Source organism: Hippopotamus amphibius, chromosome 11 (assembly GCF_030028045.1).
Source record: "Hippopotamus amphibius kiboko isolate mHipAmp2 chromosome 11, mHipAmp2.hap2, whole genome shotgun sequence".
Taxonomy (NCBI): Eukaryota; Metazoa; Chordata; class Mammalia; order Artiodactyla; family Hippopotamidae; genus Hippopotamus; species Hippopotamus amphibius.
In genome coordinates, this window is record NC_080196.1 from 90,241,621 (window position 1) to 90,264,907 (window position 23,287).

The 23,287-nt window shown below is 39.0% G+C and overlaps 1 protein-coding gene and 1 non-coding gene across 2 annotated transcripts in view; both read right to left on the reverse strand.

The window, feature by feature from the left end:
- The window catches only part of DYM (dymeclin), a 367,767-nt gene that overhangs the window by 22,683 nt on the left and 321,797 nt on the right, over positions 1-23,287 (reverse strand). The gene's annotated exons all lie outside the window — the stretch shown is intronic.
- On the reverse strand, positions 2,257-2,363 carry LOC130832182 (U6 spliceosomal RNA). The gene has a single exon (XR_009048254.1). It is a non-coding gene; the product is annotated as a U6 spliceosomal RNA (small nuclear RNA).

A 23,287-nucleotide genomic window follows, 5' to 3' on the forward strand; every position in this document is an offset into this window, starting at 1 on the left:
CAGAGGAGAGGGGGTGATGCCACCCGGGTGAGGGGGGGAGGGAGGCTTGGCTGCTCCTCATGCTGCCCCTTCCCGGAAAGGGAGGTGAAGGCTCGGAAGCGACAGATCCAGAAATAAATCCAAGAGTCTCCTCTGTTGATGATCATATGTTGAGTCCAGTGACCTTTGTTACTTTTGTTTTTCACTAGAAACAAAGGAGCAGACAAATAAAATCCGGTTCTATCCTCCGTCTGGCTCCATCCTAATGAGTCTTTATCTTTGTGATATGGTTTCTTCCAGCCTGTTTGCCTCTGGGCAAGGGTCTCCACGCAGCTGACTCTACAAAGCCTTTAGATTTAGGTCAGCAGCAGCTGCCGCTACCAGCCCCCACCCCAGCATCCTCACAGATTAAAGCACGCTGTCTGGAAGGGTTTATCAACATTCAGATTCTCCAGCCTCTATCTTCGAAAGTTAGAAAAGGGAAACAGAGCCTGGAGGGAAGTCCCAGTACCTATTTCTGAAGGGAGATGTTTTCCTTAACGTTGTCCATGTCAACCGTTGATCATCAGCCTGTGAATATTGAGAGCAATAATGATGGCTTAGGAACAAGGAGAGACTGGCCATCAATGACTAACTTTCTGATTCCAGTCCAGGAAATGCACCCATATCTATATAGCTCATGTTCAGGACTGCTGACAAATGTCCTGATCAGTCCCCAGGCCTTGACTCTAACATCGCCAAGGCCTGCAGATGCACAGTGACTGATGAGACAGTCCTCCTGCCGGAAGCCTGAGTCAGGAAACTATCTCCCACATGTCTGGGGAAAAACAGCAAGCCCTGAAGGTTCCAGGGACGAGAGTTAAACTGGATTGGACGCAAGGTGCTTCACAGGACCCTGTTTCCCACGCTTGGAACACACGTGGATGGTCACGTTGCTTGCCATGTGTTCTCCTCCAACTGCCCTTGATATATTTGGAAAGAAAACAGGAGTCCTTAGGGCACACTAAGGTTACGGGTTCCAGCGTAGAAAAACTGATTCCAGTGAGGGGTTCATCCTCTATAAAAAGTTTAGGAAAACTTGCTCCCTTTCAGAAATGTGCATGCAAATTTCATTCTCAGGATTCTGCCGCATTGCATTTCCTTTTTACTTCTGGAAATCAGGGATGGGAATGGAGTGAGTGATAGGAAGGAGATTAGAATAAACTTGGAAAGCCACTAAGGTAACCTGACTTCATCTAAGGGTAAAAGGCAACAACATTCCCAAGCAGGAGCTCCCTGCACCTGGAATATCCTTCATCATGAGTTTTTACTCCTCTCTCATGTCCTCTTGCCCTAGTGTGACAAGCTAGACCCCTACTAATTGACACTTTCATGAAAGCACACTTATTTTTAGGACAAAGAAACGAGAGAACAAGCACATATTCAGTAAGTTAAGAAAAAACACAACATACTTCCAAGGAACCCTCCCACTAAGATCATTATATACTCTGCACGGTTTCTCACCTTACACAGGCCTGTACACAGAGAAGTCAAGTTAGAAGGGTGATAGAAACACAGTAAGATTCTGAATTATCCTCAAGAGATAAAAAGCAACACGTTCCTATTCTATGCCTAAAGAACTTCCCTCTGAACTATAAGAAGTTTTAGGGTGTAAGCCGTATTGAAGGTGTAGTTTGTAAGTAAATGAATATATAGACAGAACTAAAGAAATACATAAATGAAAGATACTGTATCCCAGAGCTGAGAAGCTGAGTGTAGTTTAGGACAGTCCCTGACCCAGAAGAGCTTCCTGTCTAGGGGACAGCCGTGACACAGCAATGATTCTACGTGGGAAGGGCTCTAATGGCTGGGCTAACGAAGTGGTGGGGAAAGGCTTTCCTGAGGAGGTGATAATTGCTAAATCCTGAGAGAAAAGGGTGAGTTTTGACAGGGAGGAAGCACTTTAGACACTGGGCAAAAATATGAATAGGGTCAGGTATGCAAAACCAACAACAGTAACTTTATCTTCAGAAGGGAGATAGTAAAACTGACCACTCCCCAAAGGACTAGGTTTTTAAAAAATTTTGTTTTATACTTCTTATAAACTGACAGTGTATAATTTATGAGCTTTTTATAGAATCTTATCATAAAAGTGTATACATTATAAAAATTTTTATCAGAACTGCAATGCCTAGAAAAGCAGACTTTTTAAAAAATTTTTATTTATTTATTTATTATTTTTTTGGGGGTACACCAAGTTCAATCATCTGTTTTTATACACATATCCCTGTATTCCCTAAAAATATGGAACGCTTCACAAATTTGCGTGTCATCCTTGCGCAGGGTCCATGCTAATCTTCTCTGTATCGTTCCAATTTTAGTATATGTGCTGCCGAAGCGAGCACTAGAAAAGCAGACTTTTAAGGCAGATTCCAGCTTGGAAATATAAATTTTCTGATTTCAAAATACAAATTCCCTGTTTTAACAAACCTAGTCACTGGTCAATAACAATTAACTTCTAAGATTTCAATTATTTTAAACCACTCTTTTAAACTATTCTCCCGAAAGCCATTTATCACTTATAAAAGAAAATGTCTTTGAAAATAAACATGCAAAAATTTATATCAAAAACCTAATTCTGAAAATAGATTAGTTTTTGTGAAGTCCTCCATAACAAGCTCTATGATTTCACATTCCCTAAAGAAATTAACAGTAAGAAATTTTACATTCACTCTGAATTTTCAGCTATGATCTATTTGATTAAGTCCTACTTGAAAGTTAAAAATAATTAAAAAACTATAGTAGACTGATTGATGCAAAGGGATTTTTAGGCTTTGCACTAATATATAGAGAGGCTAACATGTATTTGAGATCTCCAGCAAGAGTGTATTAATTTCTATTAATAAATCTTCTGGGACACCATGTTCTAAATATTTTCAGACTGCTAAATCTGCAATTAAAATAAATTTAGTTTTAATTTTTCCCATGCTCAAAACTGTACTTTCTCTACTTAAAAAAAAACAAAAAAACAAAAACCTTTCATTATGGAAAATTCACACATACACAAAACTAGAGAGAGCAGTATAATGAACCCAATGTACCTATTGGCTAGCTTCAAAATTATCAACAGTTTGCCCAAATTCTTTTCCACCATATTTAAAAAATATAACCACAGGGACTTCCCTGGTGGCGCAGTGGTTAAGAATCCGCCTGCCAATGCAGGGGACACAGGTTCGAGCCTTGGTCTGGGAAGAGCCCACATGCCGTGGAACAACTAAGTCTGTGCACCACAACTATTGAGCCTGCGCTCTACGCCCATGAGCCACAACTACTGAGCCCACACGCTGCAACTACTGAAGCCCGCGCGCACCTAGAGCCCGTGCGCCACAACAAGAGAAGCCACTGCGATGAGTAGCCCCCACTCACCACAAGTACAGAAAGCCCACGCACAGCAACAAAGACCCAAGGCAGCCAATAATTAAATAAGTAATTAAAACAAACAAATATAACCACAGTAATATATTAGAGTTGAAATAATTAAAAATAATTACTATTATATAATACCTATCTTTGTGTAGAGTTCCCCAAATATCAAAAAGGCCTTTTTGCAGTTGGCTTATTTGAATCAGGACCCAAACATCATCTACACACTAAGTTTTTTGCTTTTTGATTCCTTCAAGTATTTATTAACCACCTGATAAGCATTAGGCAATGTGTTACGTGCTAATCCCAATTTTATTCACCAGTTTTATTTTCTCTTTACTTTCAAATGCTGTTTTGCAATTCAACTCTTGGTTGCTTATTATCTATCTAGTATTAATCTGTAGTTATAACCAAGTATTGACTCTTAAAAACACAGAGACCCAATTCCTATGGGTTGCTAAGGTATAAAAAATTATTTTCTCAACTTTTAACTTACTTGTTGGATTTAAATTAGTTACATTCTTATTTCTGAAAGTACTGAACTGTTCAAAGTATTCTTAAAGTTACTTGTTTAATTCACTGCTAGATCAGAGAGAATAACTCAAAAATACAAACTGTCTGAAAGTGCACACAGGCCAATCACAAGCTTTGGCTTGGGGTTCTATGCACAGCACATCAGTAAAATACCCACAGAAGACTTGGGCCTTTGTTTTAGAGAAAGCAGGGATAGAATCAATTTTCCTATTCTCATTTGCTTTAAAATCATTAACTCCATTAACTCCCAAGTCCACACATTCATCATCATAACCTCCTCTAACTCATACTGCCAAGGCTATCTTCCTCTTGCTCTCCCTTCCTTTTTTTTTTTTTTTTGTGGTAAACAACATAAAATTTACCATGTTAACCAATTTTTTAAAAATATAAATTTATTTATTTATTTTATTTATTGGCTGTGTTGGGTCTTTGTTGCTGCACACGGGCTTTCTCTAGTTGCTGCGAGTGGGGGCTACTCTTCATTGTGGTGCGCGGGCTCCTCATTGCCATGGCTTCTCTTGCTGTGGAGCACGGACTCTAGCCGTGCAGACTTCAATAGTTGCGGCACACAGGCTCAACAGGTGTCACTCACGGGCTCTAGAGCACAGGCTCAACCGCTGTGGCGCACAGGCTTAGTTGCTCTGTGGTATGTGGAATCTTCCCAGAGCAGGGCTTGAACCCGTGTCCCCTCCATTGGCAGGCAGATTCTTAACCACTGCGCCACCTAGGAAGTCCCCTTCCTTGCTCTTTCTTATACTTTTACCACCTATACCTGCATTCCTTATCACTATCGTTGAGTTCTGCCTTTCCTTGAACTTCATATTAATGAAATTATACAGTAGATGCCTTTTTGTATCTGGAGTCTCTCATTCAGCATTATACTTGTGAGGTTCATACACAGTGGGCTTGCTGTGCTTCACACATTAATACTGCCATCCAGTATTCTATTGTTTAAATACACAATTTTTAAATTAATTCTACCGCTGATGGACACTGGGTTGCGTCCAGGGTTTGACTATTATGAACGATGTTATGGCCACTCTCATGTGTGTCTCCTGGCACGTGAGGGCACGCATTCACGTTAAGTGTAACTTAGGAGTGAAACAGAGTGTACATTTGTTCAGTTTTAGTACACAGGCCAAATTTCTACTGAAGGTCTTCAATAACCACATCACCCTTGTCTATTGCTTTTCTTATTCCTGCTCCTGCTCCTCTATCAAACACTCAGTGGAAACTCAACGGCCACCACACTTGCATCTTGGCCAATATGGCCTCCTGGGATGGACTCATACCTTCCCATCACACTGCAATGAAGACACACATGGTGACTGCATACGTGCAGAGCCACAGGCTGAGTGCTGGGGAAATAAAAGGCAGATGATAGGTCCCGGATGTTAGGTGTTACAATCGAGTTGGAAAAAGGGCAGAGAGATAAAAGGGCAAATCTTAACAGAGGGCATGCACTAAACAGCAAATACTGGGTGCAGGCAATGAGTGCTACAGAAGTAGAGGAAGGGGTAGGGTGACGTGTGAAAATCCTGGGGAGGAGGTCTGATCTTGGCTGGGCCTTGAGGGAAACACAGGACTGAAGTGAGCAAAGGCCATGGTTGGGAAGGATGAGTGCTTTCCTGAAACAATGACCCATACCACATTCAGGTGCACAGGGGCAGAATCTGTCTCTTAAATGGCCAGTTAAAGACTAAACTTGCAGCTAAATAACACGTATAACATAGTAAAAAAAATTAAAGTCTGCCAGTTAAAAACATTACATTTAGTCACAAACGTGAATTCAAATACAACTGAAAAATGCAGTTCTAAAAATACTTATGGTACTAGAACACAGAGCCTAGCCTGAGAATGCAGTCCCTTAAGGCTTAGATAGATCTGTGATGTTACTGTCACAGGCCATGCAGTACTCCAAAAGTGGTCCTCTAGTAAAGATATTCTGTTGGTCATAAAGAAGACAGGTCAGGGAAAGAGTACTTGAATTAACACAAACACACCATCAACAGGAAGCACAAACACATGGTGTCATCTTTCTATACAAAGAATAGCAAAGAGCCAATTACTAGTACTGTAATAGCTGGACTTTCAAAAATTTTGAGGCTGCTTTGATGGATGACTTAGCCTGATGTTAGGAATTCCAGCACCCCTTGAATGCAGAGAAGTGTCACGTAGTACAAGTGCATCAGGAAACCTGGCTGTGGGCCTGCATCTGCCCCTGCAGTCTTGTGACCTTGGGCCATGAGTCAATTCTCCTCATTTTCTCTATTCATAAAATAAGGGAGTTGAAACAGCGTTTCTAAATTATCTCTCATCTCTCCATTCTAAGGACTAATGCTGAGAGACAGCATAGTTTTTGGTCCACTTCCTTAAGAATGAAAAAAACTCACGCCAGGCTCCTCTGTATCTTTCTCACAAACCCTAAGGCTTACAACAGAGAAAGGGCACAGTCTGATGCTGTTCCTGAGAAATGAAGGAACTCCAGAGAATATTGTTTTTTAAATCATTTGAGCACAGTTTTTATTAGCGTGGGCTGCTGGAAGTGAGAAGTATAAGACAAATCAAAACAACCAGAGAAATGAACCCTGGCACTTGGCTGCTTTTGTTACAACTTAAATATCACGTGCAGCTCTCATAGGCCGAGGATAAGAGTGGAAATTTAAAACAAGGAAGTACCTTCTACTATTTCTTCTCTGGGAGTGATTGCATTCCAAACCGTCTTTTTTATTCGACTGGAAAGTGGTACACTTGTGAGACAGAGTCAGGGCCAACTCTAACAGTAAACGTGAATACAGCTGCATGGGTTGATAGGTCTTTTCATAAATACCTCCACTACAGCGTCTTTTTTTTTTTTTTTCCCCAGCCATGCCGTGCAGCATGCAGGACCTGAGTTCCCCAACCAGGTATCAAGCTGCACCCCCTGCTCAGAGTCTTAACCGCTGGACCACCAGAGAAGTCCCTAAAGTGTCTTTTAAAGGTATTGGAATCAGGGAAAAATCTGTAATACCAAGTTTTTAGTGTTTTTATATGGAGAATAAATAGCACGTATGCAGAGGAAACATGGGCAAAACAAAAGTAGTAGTACAATAAGTTGGTCATGGAAAGAACAGAGCTTCGGAGTTAGATAATCTGGCTCAGCTTCACTTTACAACATGGAACTTTCTAGACAGAGTGATGTGTGAGTTAAATGAGATAACTTAGTCCTGGCAGAGCTACTGATGTGATCATGAAAAATGGTGTCTAACCTGTAACTTATTACAAATCAAGTCACTTACGTACTTAAAAGAATTTTAAAGTTACTATTTAAGAGGATCTGGCTGTGATTCCTTCCAATCTAAAATATCAGACCAACTAGCCAGTTAAATAAAATCACTCAGGAACATATCTGTTTTGAGAGTTCAGATTAGCGATTTGAGCCTTCTTTGGGCTTAGTCAGTGATACGTTCTGAAAGATGAGGACTTACGTTTCTCAAAGACAGAGATGATCTCAACTTGATATCCTGTAACTGCTCTACCTTTTCCTCAGGGTCATGACCTCTATGGACTTGCAACTTCTCCTGATGAATAGTATGTAAAAGTTCACATAAGGTAATGAAAAGTAAGATTCACATGTGTTATTTTTCTGTTCCTTCTCTTGCTATACCAGGACAAGTAGCCCTTGATTTTCACTACTGTTAACATGCTAACTCATGGAAGTTCTTTTAAGTTGTGGCTTCTAATCCATTATAGACTCGAGAACCAGATGGCCAAGCTTGTTAAGATCGTGTGTTAGGCTGTGAGCAAAGGGCTCGTAACTCTCTCCTAGTAACAAAGTGCACGGAATTTGATTGTTTAGAACTTATAGCTTTAGTTCTTGGTTTTGTTCTAGAAAAGCGAGGTTGATAAATAAATAGGAAAATGACATTGGCTAACAATTACTGAGAGCTTTCTTTGTGCTAGGAACTTTGCATTCATTGTCTCTTTTAAATTTGCCCAGCCACCTCAGGAGGTAAGCAAGGCTATGAGACAGACTACCCTTGAGGTGAGAAACTGATGCACAGTGAGGGTTAAAGTAACTTGCCCAAGACCACGTCACTGTGGAGACATGATTCACTCTTAAGCCCTATAGTATTCTGCCTCTCCATTTATATGCTTCAGGGCACTGGGGTGGGATCCGGATTCTGTCCATAGCCATTTCTCACTTCCAGTCAAGGAAATCAAGGTATCCTTCAGGATTTGAGCTGTCTCTTTTCTTTGCCATTAGCAACCCCCAATTAAAGATTCGTCATTTGAAAAGGAAGAGTCGAACAGCTGTTTCTCAGACTGCTACTTTAGAAACTGTGCCTACCTATACAGGAAGACTCTTTCAGGGACAATCTCTAGCAGAGTGCTATGCAGGCCACAGTTGCTCAATCACTGCTAGTTGAACAAATAAATGAAAGGAGAGAAAAATCCCAATTGCAAATAGTAGCTTTGTAAGAAGAGGAATGTTAGCCACTGGATGTTGGAGATATTTATTCAAGGACTCGGAGGTCTAAGGATTTGTGGGAACAACATAAATTAATATAGTGATCAAGAGCCCACACTGTTCCTTGTAGCCTACTGTATCCTGATCCGAAAAACTCTCAATATTGGCTCACCATTGACAACGAAAAGATCTATGAGAGAATAAGGAGAATGTGTATAAAGGACCACAATACTCCCTGATCTTTCATTTTCAGATCCTGCAGCTTAGGGCGGAGATACAGATGGTGTGAGAGGAAGGCAAATCTTTTATAGCACCTGCCTGCTATTATTTCTCATCTCTGTATCAACAGGAAGAAGGCTGAATGCACAAATTTGATAAGACTGATATTTATTTAATGGCAGAGGTTGTCAGGAACAAGAAAAAGAACTACACAAACTATTTGAATATTTTCCCTGTGAAATTCCTCTAATGCACATTTTTAAAGAAACACTGTGCTTTCAATGCCCCAAATATGGTCTTTTGCTATAAACGTATTGAAACTGAATCAAGAAAAATAAGATCCCTCTTGACTACAAGTAACCACCCACTTCAGTCTGTGTAACACTCTGGGATACAATGGAAACTATAGACACAATGCTCTATGTGCAATTCAAATTTACAAAAGCTTATCTCTGAGTGATGAATAGAGAGAGTGATTCATTCATTTACTCTTTGGGGTTCAGATTATGAGCAAAGTCATCAACCTGCCCAGGCTAAGGGTTGGCTCTGTGACTTTAAGTATATTTTCAGCAAAACAGGAGCCATGCCAGTCAAGGGAACTAGTGTTCCCTGACAGTAAGTCTTTACTAACTTGGAGGCCTAAAATAATCAGGGCTAAAAGTTGAAAGAAAAGTATCTCCAAAGAGAGGGGGGAAGAGTCTAAGGAATTCACTCCTAAATATTATCAAGTGCATACATTAAATATCAGATATTTAATGTCAGAGAAAAGACAATAATGGTAAGACTACAAAGGTTCTCATGTATAGCATCTTGTCATAGGGACTACTGAAAATTAAATAAGGCTGTTTCTAGCTGCTACTGCTATCAATTAGCCAGCAGCCACTTCCACAGCCGTAATAACAGCCACATGCCCGTTGTGTACTACCTCTGGGCCTAATTCCAAACACAGGAGGTCGAGGCTGTAGGCTGCACTGAACAGACCAGCCTACAGCTGAATGCCCTGCTAGTCAGATTTTGTTTTACAAAATGAAATGATTCAGTACGTCAGAATATTTTAGATAATTTAGCCTAGTTCCGCTCCTTAAACATATGAACTAGATTATGTACTTTGTAATAATTTAACCTTCACTTACCCAAACGTTCTCTATGCCATACAACTATATGCTCCTTTTTATTTTTTGTTCCTTCTAGTTTCACAAAACTTAAACAACGATCTCTAGTCTAAGTTACAAGGTTATGATGCCAATAAGGTGGTTCGTGTCATGCTTAAAGGCTTTCATTTTTTTTTAATGGAAAAAATCAGTTCTATGAAACTGACACTTCAGTTTGAAAGATGAAGGTATCAACATTGAAAAAGAAAATCCCATCCCAAAGGGTCATCTTTTGTACCTATGGAAGCAGCCCCCAGACCCACTCCACAGCCTGCTCCCAACTCCAGCCCCTTCCTAGTGGAGTTCCTCAAACCCTAGTATTGCCGGGGGTTCCCAAAGATCAAGACACGAAATGCTGGACAACAATAAAGAGTTAAGGCTCCTCATGAACTTTGGAAGAAACCATATTTCGTCAGTGAGGTTTGGCAATGTGAGAAACCTTGTAACCAAATTCATTTCCTGATAAATGAATGGTCCAGAGGGGAAGGTTGGCCAGTAAGTTTCAGAAGGGTTGGGAGCTCAGACTTTACTGCAAGACTCCCTGAAGGAGCCAGCCTGTCTGTTGCTTATCACTGCTGAGCCAGCCAGCCCCGTGCAAACAGGGCGGCTGCCAGACTCCATTCACAGCTCACTGAAGCGCGAGTAAGAGGGCTTCACAAACATGTGGTATCCCTTTAAAAAATGTCACTGCCATTAGAGATCCTCTCCATTACACTGGGCTTTAACCTGCACCGCTGCAAATGTATGCTTACTGAAGTTATTTTAGAACAGCAGGTTCAATGGTCTTCATCGTTTAAATTGATTCCCCCTTGACCAACCAAACCCAAAATACCCTCAGCATCAGTTTAGATTTAGAGCTGGAAAAATGTAATGTCTAAACCCAACAAATACTCAGATAAATAAGAGTGAAATGCATAAAGTCAGTCTGAGGGGAGTTACATAAAAAGTGCCTCAAAGTACTGAAACAAGTTTACCAGAAATGTAAATAGCATAATTAATCACAAGATCATGTACATTTTAAGCTTGAAATGAAATATCCATATGTTTAAGTAAACGAAAAGGTAATTCTCATAAACATAACATAGATTCTGTATTTATGCTTAAAATGTAAAAAAAAAATCTTATAGAACATATTTCACATTAATTCAGAATTGGTCAAAGCATATACTTAAAAATATGCTTGCTGACTTCAAGTAAATTTTCATCAAAGGTTAACATGACAGATTTAAAATCTCTAATTTGGGCTTGTTTAGAAAACACACACAATTACCCTACATAAAATAGTCAAATGAACACTTGAAGGCGGGAGAAGGGAAAAAGTTTTAAATAATGGCTTCAGGCCCTTAATTATAAAAAATAAAGAAAACAAAATCTGAAACTAGTGAGCTTGCAAGAGGCTTGCAGGCTTGGACTGGCGGTAAGGAACCTGGACCTGATTAGCCTCACCCTCGCAAACGCACGTCACAGCAGCAATGAGGAAATGCTCGAGGTTTACAGAGACAGACGGAGAACGTTAATTTCATCCACCAAGAATAACGGCATAAAACAAGGACAGAGAGAAAGCCAACAAGCCCTTTAGCCTCCTTAAGCATTCAATCCATTTTTTTCTTTTCTTCATGGTTTTAGGACCACAAGATGCATTCTTTCTTGGACTTCAATGTTAGATTCTTGGTGACATTGAGTTGGGCTGTCTCCAGGCCCCGACTAGGGAGAGAAGTCTGTGCCTTCACTTGTAGGGAGTCAGTAAAGTTTGCTTTATTTGGGTCAAATCATTTGATAACAGAAAAGAAAGACTGAAGGGAAAGGGAGTTTCCTAGGTTATTTTAAAATCATCTGAGTTGTGACTCTAATCAGTCAAGTGACAGTTGATAAATATAGGGCAAAAAATAAATTTCTGAATATTATGTTTATGAACCACTTCAAATTTTAACTACCTACATATATAATAACTGTGCATGGTACTTCCAAATTCAGAAAATAAGCACAACTGAAAGGTTTAATTTAAAAATAGAGCTCATTACCTGTGGTAGGAGAATTTGTCTGGTTCATAACATGAAAATTGAGTTATTTAAAGGATAATTGTCAGTGCTTTGTGGACAGAGCTACAAATGACTACTGCGTTTAATGGTCAAAAGCACATCTGAAGCCTTTAATTAATCTCAAGAACTGTTTCTTATAAATATTCTGAAAAGCACAGGAGTTTCTTATACAGTAAGTTCCAAGGGAACTAAAACATTTTTCTGTTTTCTTCTGAGCATGGCTGCTTCCAGACAGTCTCAAGTTCAGAAGCTGTATGGGGTGGGAGTCAGGGAGAGGAGAGCGGAAGGAGAGTGATAACGTCGAAGCTGCTGTGAAAAGGCCTGACGTGACTAGACTCACGAGTCCTGATAAGAAGGGCCGTCGACGAGCCTGGGGGAGGCAGGCAGGGAAGGGTTCCCTCCAGATGAGCATCAGCTCAGAGTCCAGGAGGTCAGGGACCATCCTTCAATGCTGCCTCCTTGCTGGAGGCGGGTGGACAGCATGACCTTTCCAGGCGGACCATGGATGAGGACCCGGGATCTTAGGGTATGAAGGAATCTGAGGTCCTTATTCTGAGGAAGAGCCAGGGAAATTCCCTTTCTGTATGCTTTCCCTTCCTTCCAGGTTCTTTTCTGTCAACATGAATCACAACACTTTCCCGTCTGAGAGCTGCGTGTGTGGCTCCTGAGGAGGGAGGTCCTGCTGGGTCCACTCCTCAGCGCCCATGACTCCTCACACCTCTCTTCAGACTTCCCTCCGAGGATCAGAGTCACCAGAATTGTTTAATTAAAGCGAGAAAAACAGAACCGACACACAGCTGAGGAAATGCAGGTACTGAGAGATTCAGTGAAGAATGAACAGGGAGGCAGTGACAGGACCAAGAGGACGACACACAGTTCTGGACCCTTAGTCGGGAAGCTGGCGACGGGCATGAAGAGCTAACCTACACATGCGAAATTTCATCCACATTTTGATGATGGGGGTAGTGGGAAATGCTAGAAAATGTCCCAATTTTTCCAACACTGAGAAGTCAAAACATTTATTGCTGTGAGTCTTGGAAACAAGGAATAGCAGTTTAAGTTTTGAGGTAGAGAAGCAGAGGGATCAAAAGAATGTCTGCCCTGTTTTCTAGAAAACAAAAAAAGTTTTATGAAGTGCTCTTTCCAGTGGAAGACATAATGATTATTTTGTGCTGGGAAACACTTTGGCTAGTTTACAGTAAGGATCTGATATAACACGGGAAGAGTTTAAACCCTATACACTTAAAAGCTTGCTAACACATATTTTCCTGTAGAGGCTGTGGTAATGTTTATCCTCCACTGAGATAGAGCAACGTCAGAAATGTGTTAGCAGGACACCCTGTTACTGTAGCAGCAGAACAACGTTAAAGGGAATTTTGAGAAAGCAAAGCAAGCGAACAACCAAATCCACCAACCCACCCTTAATCTTACTACTCAAAGTAAGTAAATATTTTCATTTGGGGGAATAATCTTTCTGTCTGTGGAAGTGTGCCTACATTTGGACGGGGGAATACACACACACAGTAAGTGTGTATGTATAAATATAAATATGAACAGAGCTGCAACCATACGAAAAGCATTATGATGTTTTGGAGTCTGGGAGACACATTAAGAAAAACTGCCATGCCTTCCTGCTTCTAGATGACACTATAAATTATTTCCTACTTTTCGTTTACCCTCCATGCGACAGAGATTATGCCAGAAGTAAACCACTGAAATATGTTTTGCTAACACATACTATTGTAACTGTTCAAGTAATTCACAACTCCAATGTAATAGCAAGTGCTGTGCTGTCTAGATTTTGAGACTATAGGCCACGTAAAATGATTTTTCTGGAGTCAGTTTACTTTTTTTTTTTTTTTTTTGGATTCAGGATTTCATTTTGTCCTTGGGGGTCTTTTTTTTTTTGTTTTGGCTGTGTTGGGTCTTTGCTGCTGTGTGTGGGCTTTCTCTAGTTGTGGCAAGCGGGGGCTACTCTTCGTTGCTGTGGGTGGGCTTCTGAGTGCAGTGGCTTCTCTTGTTGCAGAGCATGGGCTTGAGGTGCGCAGGCTTCAGCAGTTGCAGCACATGGGCTCAGCAGTTGTGGCTCATGGGCTCTAGAGTGCAGGCTCAGTAGTTGTGGCGCATGGGCTTCCTGTGGTGCAGGAAGATCCATGGCATGTGGGATCTTCCTGGACCAGGGTTTGAACCCGTGTCCCCTGCACTGGCAGGAGGATTCTCAACCACTGTGTCACAAGGGAAGCTCCTGGTTTACTTTCTATATGAAGAGTTATAAAAAAATGTACTAACAATATAAAGTGCAGAATGTTCATATCCTGAAGACACCTGGGAAGAAGTGAGTTGTCCATTCTGCTTTCAAAAAACCTTCGGAGGTACTGCATGAATTTGGTATCAGTTACTCCTAGAATTCTCCCCGGGAGTGTCACAGACAGGTTATGGATGCCACACTCACACCACTGCTGCCAGTCCTGAGAATTCTTTCACAGATAATATGCTTAGATGGAAAAAAAATTTTTTTTTGTTCCACCTAAAGAAGCTTGGTTTTTGAAGGTGGGCATTATGTACCTTTTGTTGTTACAAGGACTGGTTCTGGGCTTTGTGAGAAGGGACATGGAGAAAGAATGCTCTTGAGTCCTCTGAACTTCAAATCTAAACTCTTTAAATGATCTAACCATAAGTTAGCTCTTTGCTCAAGTGGTGAAAACATATGGTAGCCTGCACAATGGGAGCTTCAAAAAAGTACTTTTTTCCTTTTTCCTTTTGGCAATGTTCTTCTGGTCTCCAACTATATTTTTGAATTGAACTCTGACATGTATTAGGTGAAAATGACCATACTGATCATTTCCTTCTTTTCTGCCTGAGATTAACACCATACAATTAAAAGTCACTAATTTTAGTGTTCGATTTGATGAATTTTGCTGTTTGTATATAATCATGTAATAACCATCACCACCATCAAGGTATAGATGAGAAGCCCCTCCTGCCCCTTTGCACTTGATTCCCTGCTCTATCCGCCTTGGCTCAAGGCAGCCACTGATCTGTTTTAGGTTATAATTTTGCGTTTTTTAGCACTGTATTGATTTTTTTGTTTTTTTGGCACACAGGCTTAGTTGCTCCGTGGCATGTGGGATCTTCCTGGAGCAGGGATCGAACCTGTGTCCCCTGCATTGGCAGGCAGATTCTTAACCACTGCACCACCTAGGAAGCCCATGTATTGATTTTTAATTATCTAATTTACTTTGATGATTTTAACGCTTTAAAAAAATTATTGAGAAATTACCTCAACATAATAAAAGCCATATATGAGAAACCAAAAGCCAACATCATTCTAAATGGGGAAAAACTGAAAAAATTCCCTCTAAGATCAGGAACAAGACAAGGGTGCCCACTCTCACCATTATTATTCAACATAGTTTTGGAAGTGTTAGCCACAGCAATCAGAGAAGAAAATGAAATAAAAGGAATCCAAATTGGAAAAGAAGAAGTAAAATTGTCCCTCTTTGCAGATGACATGATATCATACATAGAAAACTCTAAAGATTCTACCAGAAAACTGCTAGCACTAATTGATGAATTTAGTAAAGTAGCAGGATACAAAATTAATGTGCAGAAATCTCTTGCATTCCTATACATTAACAATGAAAGAGCAGAAAGAGAAATTAAGGAAACTCTCTCATTTACCATTGCAACAAAAAGAATAAAATACCTAGGAATAAACCTGCCGAAGGAGGCAAAAGACCTGTATGCAGAAAACTATAAGACACTGATGAAAGAGATCAAGGCGATACAAACAGATGGAGAGACATACCATGTTCTTGGGCTGGCAGAATCAACCTTGTGAAAATGACTATACTACCTAAAACAATTTACCAATTCAATGCAATCCCTATCAAATTACCAATGGCATTTTTCACAGAACTAGAACAAGCAACCTTACGATTTGTACAGAAATGCAAAAGACCCCGAATAGCCAAAGCAATCTTGAGAAGGAAAGATGGAGTTGGTGGAATTAGGCTTCCGGACTTCAAACTATACTACAAGGCCACAGTGATCAAGACAGTATGGTACTGGCACAAAAACAGAAAGGAAGATCAACGGAACAGAATAGAGAACCCAGAGGTAAGCCCAAGTACATATGGGCACCTTATCTTTGACAAAGGAGACAAGAATATACAATGGAAAAAAAGACAGACTCTTCCATAAGTGGTACTGGGGAAACTGGACAGCAACACGTAAAAGAATGAAATTAGAACACTCCCTAACACCATACACGAAAATAAACTTAAAATGGATTAAAGACCTAAATGTAGGGCCAGACACTATAAAACTCCCAGAGGAAAACATAGGCAGAACACTGTATGACATACATCAAAGCAAGATCCTTTTTGACTTGCCTCCTAGAATAATGGAAATAAAATCAAAAATAAACAAATGGGACCTCATGAAACTTAAAAGCTTTTGCACAGCGAAAGAAACCATAAACAAGACAAGAAGACAACCCTCAGAATGGGAGAAAATACTTGCCAATGAAGCAACAGACAAAGGATTAATCTCCAATATACAAGCAGCTCATGCAGCTTAGTACCAAAAGAGCAAATAACCCAATTCACAAGTGGGCAGAAGACCTAAAATAGACATTTCTCCAAAGAAGACATACAGGTGGCCAACAAACACATGAAAAGATGCTCAACATCACTAATCATTAGAGAAATGCAAGTCAAAGCCACAATGAGGTATCACCTCACACCGGTCAGAATGGCCATCATCAAAAACTCTAGAAACAATAAATGTTGGAGAGGGTGTGGAGAAAAGGGAACTCTCCTGCACTGTTGGTGGGAATGTAAGTTGGTACAGCCACTATGGAAAACAATTTGGAGGTTCCTTAAAAAACTAAAAATGGAACTACCATATGACCCAGTAATCCCACTACTGGGCATATACCCAGAGAAAACCATAATCCAAAAAGAAACATGTACTGTAATGTTTACTGCAGCACTATTTACAATAGCCAGGACATGGAAGCAACCTAAATGCCCATCAACAGATGAATGGATAAAGAAGATGTGGCATATATATACAATGGAATATTACTCAGATATAAAAAGGAATGAAATGGAGCTATATGTCATGAGGTGGATAGACCTAGAGTCTGTCATACAGAGTGAAGTAAGCCAGAAAGAGAAAAACAAATACTGTATGCTAACTCATATATATGGAATCTAAAAAAAAAAAAAAAAAGTGGTAGTGATGAACCCAGTGACAGGGCAAGAATAAGGATGCAGACGCAGAGAATGGACTGGAGGACATGGAGTTGCGGGGGGCAGGGGGTGAAGGGGAAGCTGGGACAAAGTGAGAGAGTAGCATAGACATAGATACACTACCAACTGTAAAACAGATAGCTAGTGGGAAACTGCTGTATAACAAAGGGAGATCAACGCGATGATGGGTGATGCCTTAGAAGGCCAGGACAGGGAGGGTGGGAGGGAGTCACGGGAAGGAGGGGATATGGGGATATATGTATAAATACACCTGATTCACTTTGGTGTACCTCAAAAGCTTGTACAAAAGTATAAAGCAATTATATTCCAAAAAAGAGCTAAAAAAAAAGAAAAGAGAAAAGAAAAATTATTGAGACTTGTTCTCTCGCTCAGAATATGGTCTATTTTGGTAGATGTGCCATGTGCCTTCAAAAAGATGAATTCTGCCATCATTGGGTGGGATGTTCTATGAATATCAACCAAGTCAAAGTGATCTCCTATGTCTTTGCTGATTCTTTTTTGTCTAGTTGTTCTACCAATGGCTGAGAGGAGGCTGTTAAAATCTTTAAAATAATTGTGGGATTGTCTATTTCTCGCTTTAATTCTGCCAATTTCTTGCTTAATGATTCTGAAGCTGTTACTGTGCATGTATTATACATTTACAATTATTATGTCTTCTTTGTTGAACTGGCTTTTTGATCATTTTGAAATACCCCCTTCATCTTAGGTTTTGTTTTGAAATTTGTAATGGCTGATGTTAACATAGCCATTTTAACCTACTTATGCTTACTGTTTGCATGGTACTTCCTTTTCCTTCCATCATTTGCTTCCAACCCATCTATGCTTTTATACCTGAAGCACATCCTTTGTAGACAGTATATAGTTGGGTCTTACTTTATCCATTCTGACAATCCCTGCCTTTTAATGAGCATTTAGTGTATTAACATTTAATGTAATTATTGACATGTTTAGCTTGGTCTATCATCTTATTTTTTGTTTCTGTTTGAATCCTCTGGCTTGTTCCTTTGTTCCACCTTTCTTACCTGGGGAGGGGGGAGGGGTAATTATTTGAATATTTTTTAGATTTCTATTTTAATTTTTCTGTTGGTTTTTTAGCTGTTGATTTCCATATTTTAAAAATAGTGGCTACCCTAGGATTATAATGTATACTCAACTTTTCACAGTCGAATTACAGATAATAATTTACTACTTCATGAAAAATAGAGAACATCATACAGGACCACAACACACAGGATCATATTCATCCTCTCCTATCCAGCATAACTATCGTGTGTGTGTGTGTGTGTGTGTGTGTCTATGATACATCTACATACATTATAAATTCTACAAGTCAATGTGATAACTTTGGTTTTAAGAATTTATATAGTTTATTTAAGATAACTAATAAGGACCTACTGTATAGCACAGGGAACTCTACTCAATACTCTGTAATGATCTATAGGGGAGAAGAATCTAAAAAAGAGTGGATATATGTATATGTATAACTGATTCACTTTGCTGTACAGCAGAAACTAATACAATATCATAAATCAACTATACTCCAATAAAAATAAAAAAAAAGAATTTATATAGTTTTTTCAAAAATTAAGAGAAAAAAAGCTAAGCACAAAAAGGGGGGGGTGGAAAGAAGAGAAATAGAGACAGAAAAGATATTAATATTTTGCATTTATCTAGATTTTTGGCATTTCTGGTAAATATTCTTTCTTTCTGAAAATCTGCATTTCCATCTGATATCATTTCCATTCAGCCCAAAGGACTTTTTACAATGCATTTTTTAAAATGCAAGTGTGCTGGCAACAAGTTCTCTTACTTTCTTTTACCTGATAATGTCTTATTTTGCTTTCATTCTTGAATGATCTTTTCAACGGATACAGAATTCTGGGTTGACTATTGTTTTTCTTTTGCACTTTAAAGACTTTGTTCCATTCTCTTCAACACTCTACGGTTTCTAACATGAAGTGATGTTAATTGGATTGTTGTTCCCCTGTATGTACTGTGCCATTTTTCTCTTGGGCTTTATCACTTGCTTTCAACAGTTTTGACGATAATGTGTCTTGACGTGGGATTATTTGTGTTTATTCTGCTTGGTATTAGCATCTTGTATCTGCAAACTACTGATTTTTTATTGTCATTACTTCTCAGCTGAGCCCTCTCATGTGTCTGCTGAGATTTTCATGCACTGAAAACGTTTCATGCATGAAAACATGGAGCAGGGTTATAGTAACTGCTTTTAAATCCTTGTCTGTTAGTTCCAACATCCGGTTCGTTTTGAGGTTGAACACAACTGATTTTCTTTTATGTAGAGAACGTGTTCCATTTTCTTGGTTCCTTGGATGTTGGGAAATTTTGGATTGCTGAATGATATTATTGTGGGAATTCTTGTCTGGGCTTGAACTGCAAACTCTGTATTTTCAGTAGCAGCATCAATCTCTGTTCAGATCTTTTGTCTTTAGCTAGGCTGCTTAAAGTTTGGTCTACAGATGTGCGGTTCAAGGTTTGATCAGAAGTGTGGGTAGACAGAGTTTAGGGATCCTCTTCTCTGATTCCTTCTCTTCTGGGGTTCCTCTACTATTTTCAGAGTTCATGGAATCTCAGCTTTTTTGTTTCATTTTGCGCTTCAGCCCAGGAAGGCTTACAACTTTCCCCATGCGTCCCGTCTCTGCCGTACGTGCCATGGGCTGTAATTAGCCTCAGGCTAAAAGACCTCAGAGATGGGAAATTTGCTATTTTCCATCCTCCAAGTGAAAGTACATTCTCCACCAGACTTTCCTAGTATCTGTTCATTCTTCTGCACCTTCAGGGTGGCAAGTCTGGTCTCAGTTCAGAATTCTGATCTTTGGCTGAGCTGCTCTGAGTCTGCTTCCCACATATGGTTCAGGGATCAGTCAGAGGTGTGGACAGACACAGTCTGGGGACTCCTCTTCTGGTTCTTCCCCCTTTTGGTATTCCTCTACTCTCTTCAGCACTCATGCTTTCCCAGCCTCATTTCTGGGGTTCCCCAGGTCAGAAAAACAGAGTTTTCCCATGTGAGTCCCTCGCCACCACACAGTAAACTAACTGCATGGACTGTACTTTGCCCCAGGCTAAAGCCTTGGACATAGCCTTAGTTGTGTGACTTCCTATCTCCCTCTTCTAAATGAGCATGAACTCCCTGCCAGAGTCTGTTTGCTTCTATTCACTCTCCAGTACCTGTAGGTAGTTGTGTTTTGTATTATTTGTCTGGGCCTTACAGTGGTTTTCTGAAGTGGGTGTCATCTGGTAGTGTATACTTAAATGGAAGTATCCTTAAGCTGATTTTCAACCATGCTGAATGAATTAATAAATTCATTCAATAATATTTAATAAATAGCTATTCTATGCAAAGCAGTGTAGTATGTTAAATGCTATAAATATAGAAAATACAGCAAGAAACAAAATCAAATGAGATTAAAATACATACATACATATGTATAAGATAGGATGAGAATTTTTTAGTAGCTTAAAATTGGAAATAATCTAAATGTTTAACATTAGTAAAATGCATAAATCGTGGACTATTTACATAATGTAATACTAATACATCAGTGGAAAGGAACAAACTTTGTGTGACAACATAAACATCTCTCATAAACAACGTTGAGTGAAAGAAGAAAGGTGTAAAAGAAAATAAACTGCATGATTCCATTTACAAAAAGTTTGAAAACAGGAAATCATATTGTTTGGCACTATACACACAGATGGTAAAGTTATAAAGAAAAAGACCATCATCTTCAAAGGCGAGACAGTGTGTACTTACGGGGGACAGGGTATATATATTGGGACTCTGGGCTGTTGGCAACGTTCCATTTCTTGTTCTGAAGGGTGATTACATGGGTATTCACGGATATTCACTTTCACACAATTTAAAAAATTTAAAAAAAAGGGGGGGGGATTTATCAGTAGATGGAACCTTGACTATATTCTAGGTATGATGTAAGACTATGAACAAGTTCTTATTCTTGTGACTCAACATACTTCTGAAAATGGGTATAAAATATATTCCTTTCAATCTCATTGAGCAAAAATATAATTTGATACTAAACACAGGTCTGGTTTAACTTACCTAGTGCCAGAGAAAAGCTGACTTTAAGTGCTTTTAAAAAACTGTTTCCTATTTAAATGTAACAGAGTCAGTTCTATTTGAAAGATCATGTGAGAAACCTTTTTGATGAGCCAAGATCCTTCCTGGACACAACTAACTAGTCTGTAACTTATCATTTTTTAATGCTGGGTTTTTTGTATGTTAGATTTTCTTCAGGAGGGGGGCATATGGGTAGTGATCTTTACAATCTAATAAACTCAAACTGTCTCAAACTCACTGTTAAGTATCAATCTTATTCAGTCTTCATAGAACTATGTTAGGGTTTTAGGGCCTCGAATCCTCTAAAATCAGCAAACTGTACAAAAAACTCTTAACTGTATGGCCAGATGCTTACCAGCTACCTCAGTGTGATTAGTTATATGCCCCTTCCAACTAGAAATGAAAGCCATCATAACGAAAGCAGTTTTGTTCCCTCAAGTGACCAATTTTGCTATGTGTAATGAATTATAATAGTGTTTAATAAGATAATGGACTTTGGTTTCTTTAAAAAGCCTTATATTGCCTTAAAAGTTTTCAGAAATTTTTGGGATATATGCTCAATTAAGAACATCCTTTCAAGAATCATAAGAACCAAATATCAACACAATTATTTAGCTTTCTTATTCTTTTACTTAAAAATACAAAAAACAAACCCATGTAGAAAAGCTGACTTGAGAATACTAATAAAATAAGCAGAATCCACAGAACAAATTATTATGTATAATTTGTCAGTCACTCTTTTTATCAGAAATGATTCAGTCTTTACTTATCATCCATTAAAGATAAACAGCTCTGTAACTATCTGGGAGCCATTATTTCTTGGCATAAATTAGATTACAAAATACTTTGTAAGGATTGCAATAAATGACTTGAACAGTAACTGCAGAGGCAATGAAACAATCTCATTAACTTTCATATGGTCAACCTAATAGAAGAGTCACGATTAGGACAGATGAAGAATGGTAACTGGTTCTATTTTTTAACCAACATAGTAGATTAGGTTTAGGTTTTCTAAAAAACAAAATTTTTAGGAGACTTTAATTTGTGAATCACAAATTTATGATTATACCAAAGAAAATAATTCTATCAAAAGTAATAGTAGAGGGACTTCCCTGGAGGCCCAGTGGTTAAGATTCCATGCTTCCACTGCAGGGGGTATGGGTTCAATCCCTGGTCAGGGAACTAAGATCCATGCCACATGGCATGGCCAAACAAAAAACAAAACAAAACAAAACAAGTAATAGCAGAGATGTAAAGATAAAATAACACAGATTCCTTTTCAAAGGAAGGGTATCAACATTTTTCACGGCTGCCCTTGCATTGTGAACTTGTGTCTCTCGGTCACTGGAAACCATGGTTTGGAGAACTGGGCAAAAATTTTTTTGCTATAGAAAAATCAGATATTTATCATTTTTCAACTAAGAGCTTCAGTCTTCATGACTATATTCAAAATGTAACAATAATAAAGACCAAATTTTTTATACTCTTTGAGATCACAAAGTAAAAACTAAGCTTAATCTAATTCTCATCCACTGAAAGGAAGAAAAAATATCCTATAAACTGCTTACAAATCTACCATATGTTTAATTAAACAAAAATAATGTAAGACATTATAACAAATACCAGAGTTAGTTTATCAAGAATGGCTGTGCTAAAAGTAAATATGACATGAAGCCACTTGCATGTGTAGTGCAATTTCATTATTATGTATGAGAATAGCCTAACAGTGTTCTAATACTCCATGAAGCAGCAGTGGGTACAACTGTTCAAACGCTCCAAAAATTACAACAATGTACACAGATACTGTCAAAACCAAGAACTTAGTTATATTATGAATGCTTTAGGTTAAACAAGTTGATCTAATAGGCAAATGGGTTTGTGAGTTAGGAGGAGACAAAAATTTAAGATTTCAAAGAAGGAAGGGCTTCTTTATGGCTCAAAGATAAGATGGACTGAAACAGTCTTGGACAAGCCATTGTCTGATATCTAAATTCTTTTTAGCCTGTTTCCTCACTCACAAAATGTAAATTATCTTTGCAGTTCATATGGTGGTTGGGAAGACTAAATGAGAACACCTGTAAAAAAAAATACCCAGCAGGGGGCCTGGTGCAGAGCAAGTGCTCAATAAATGTAAC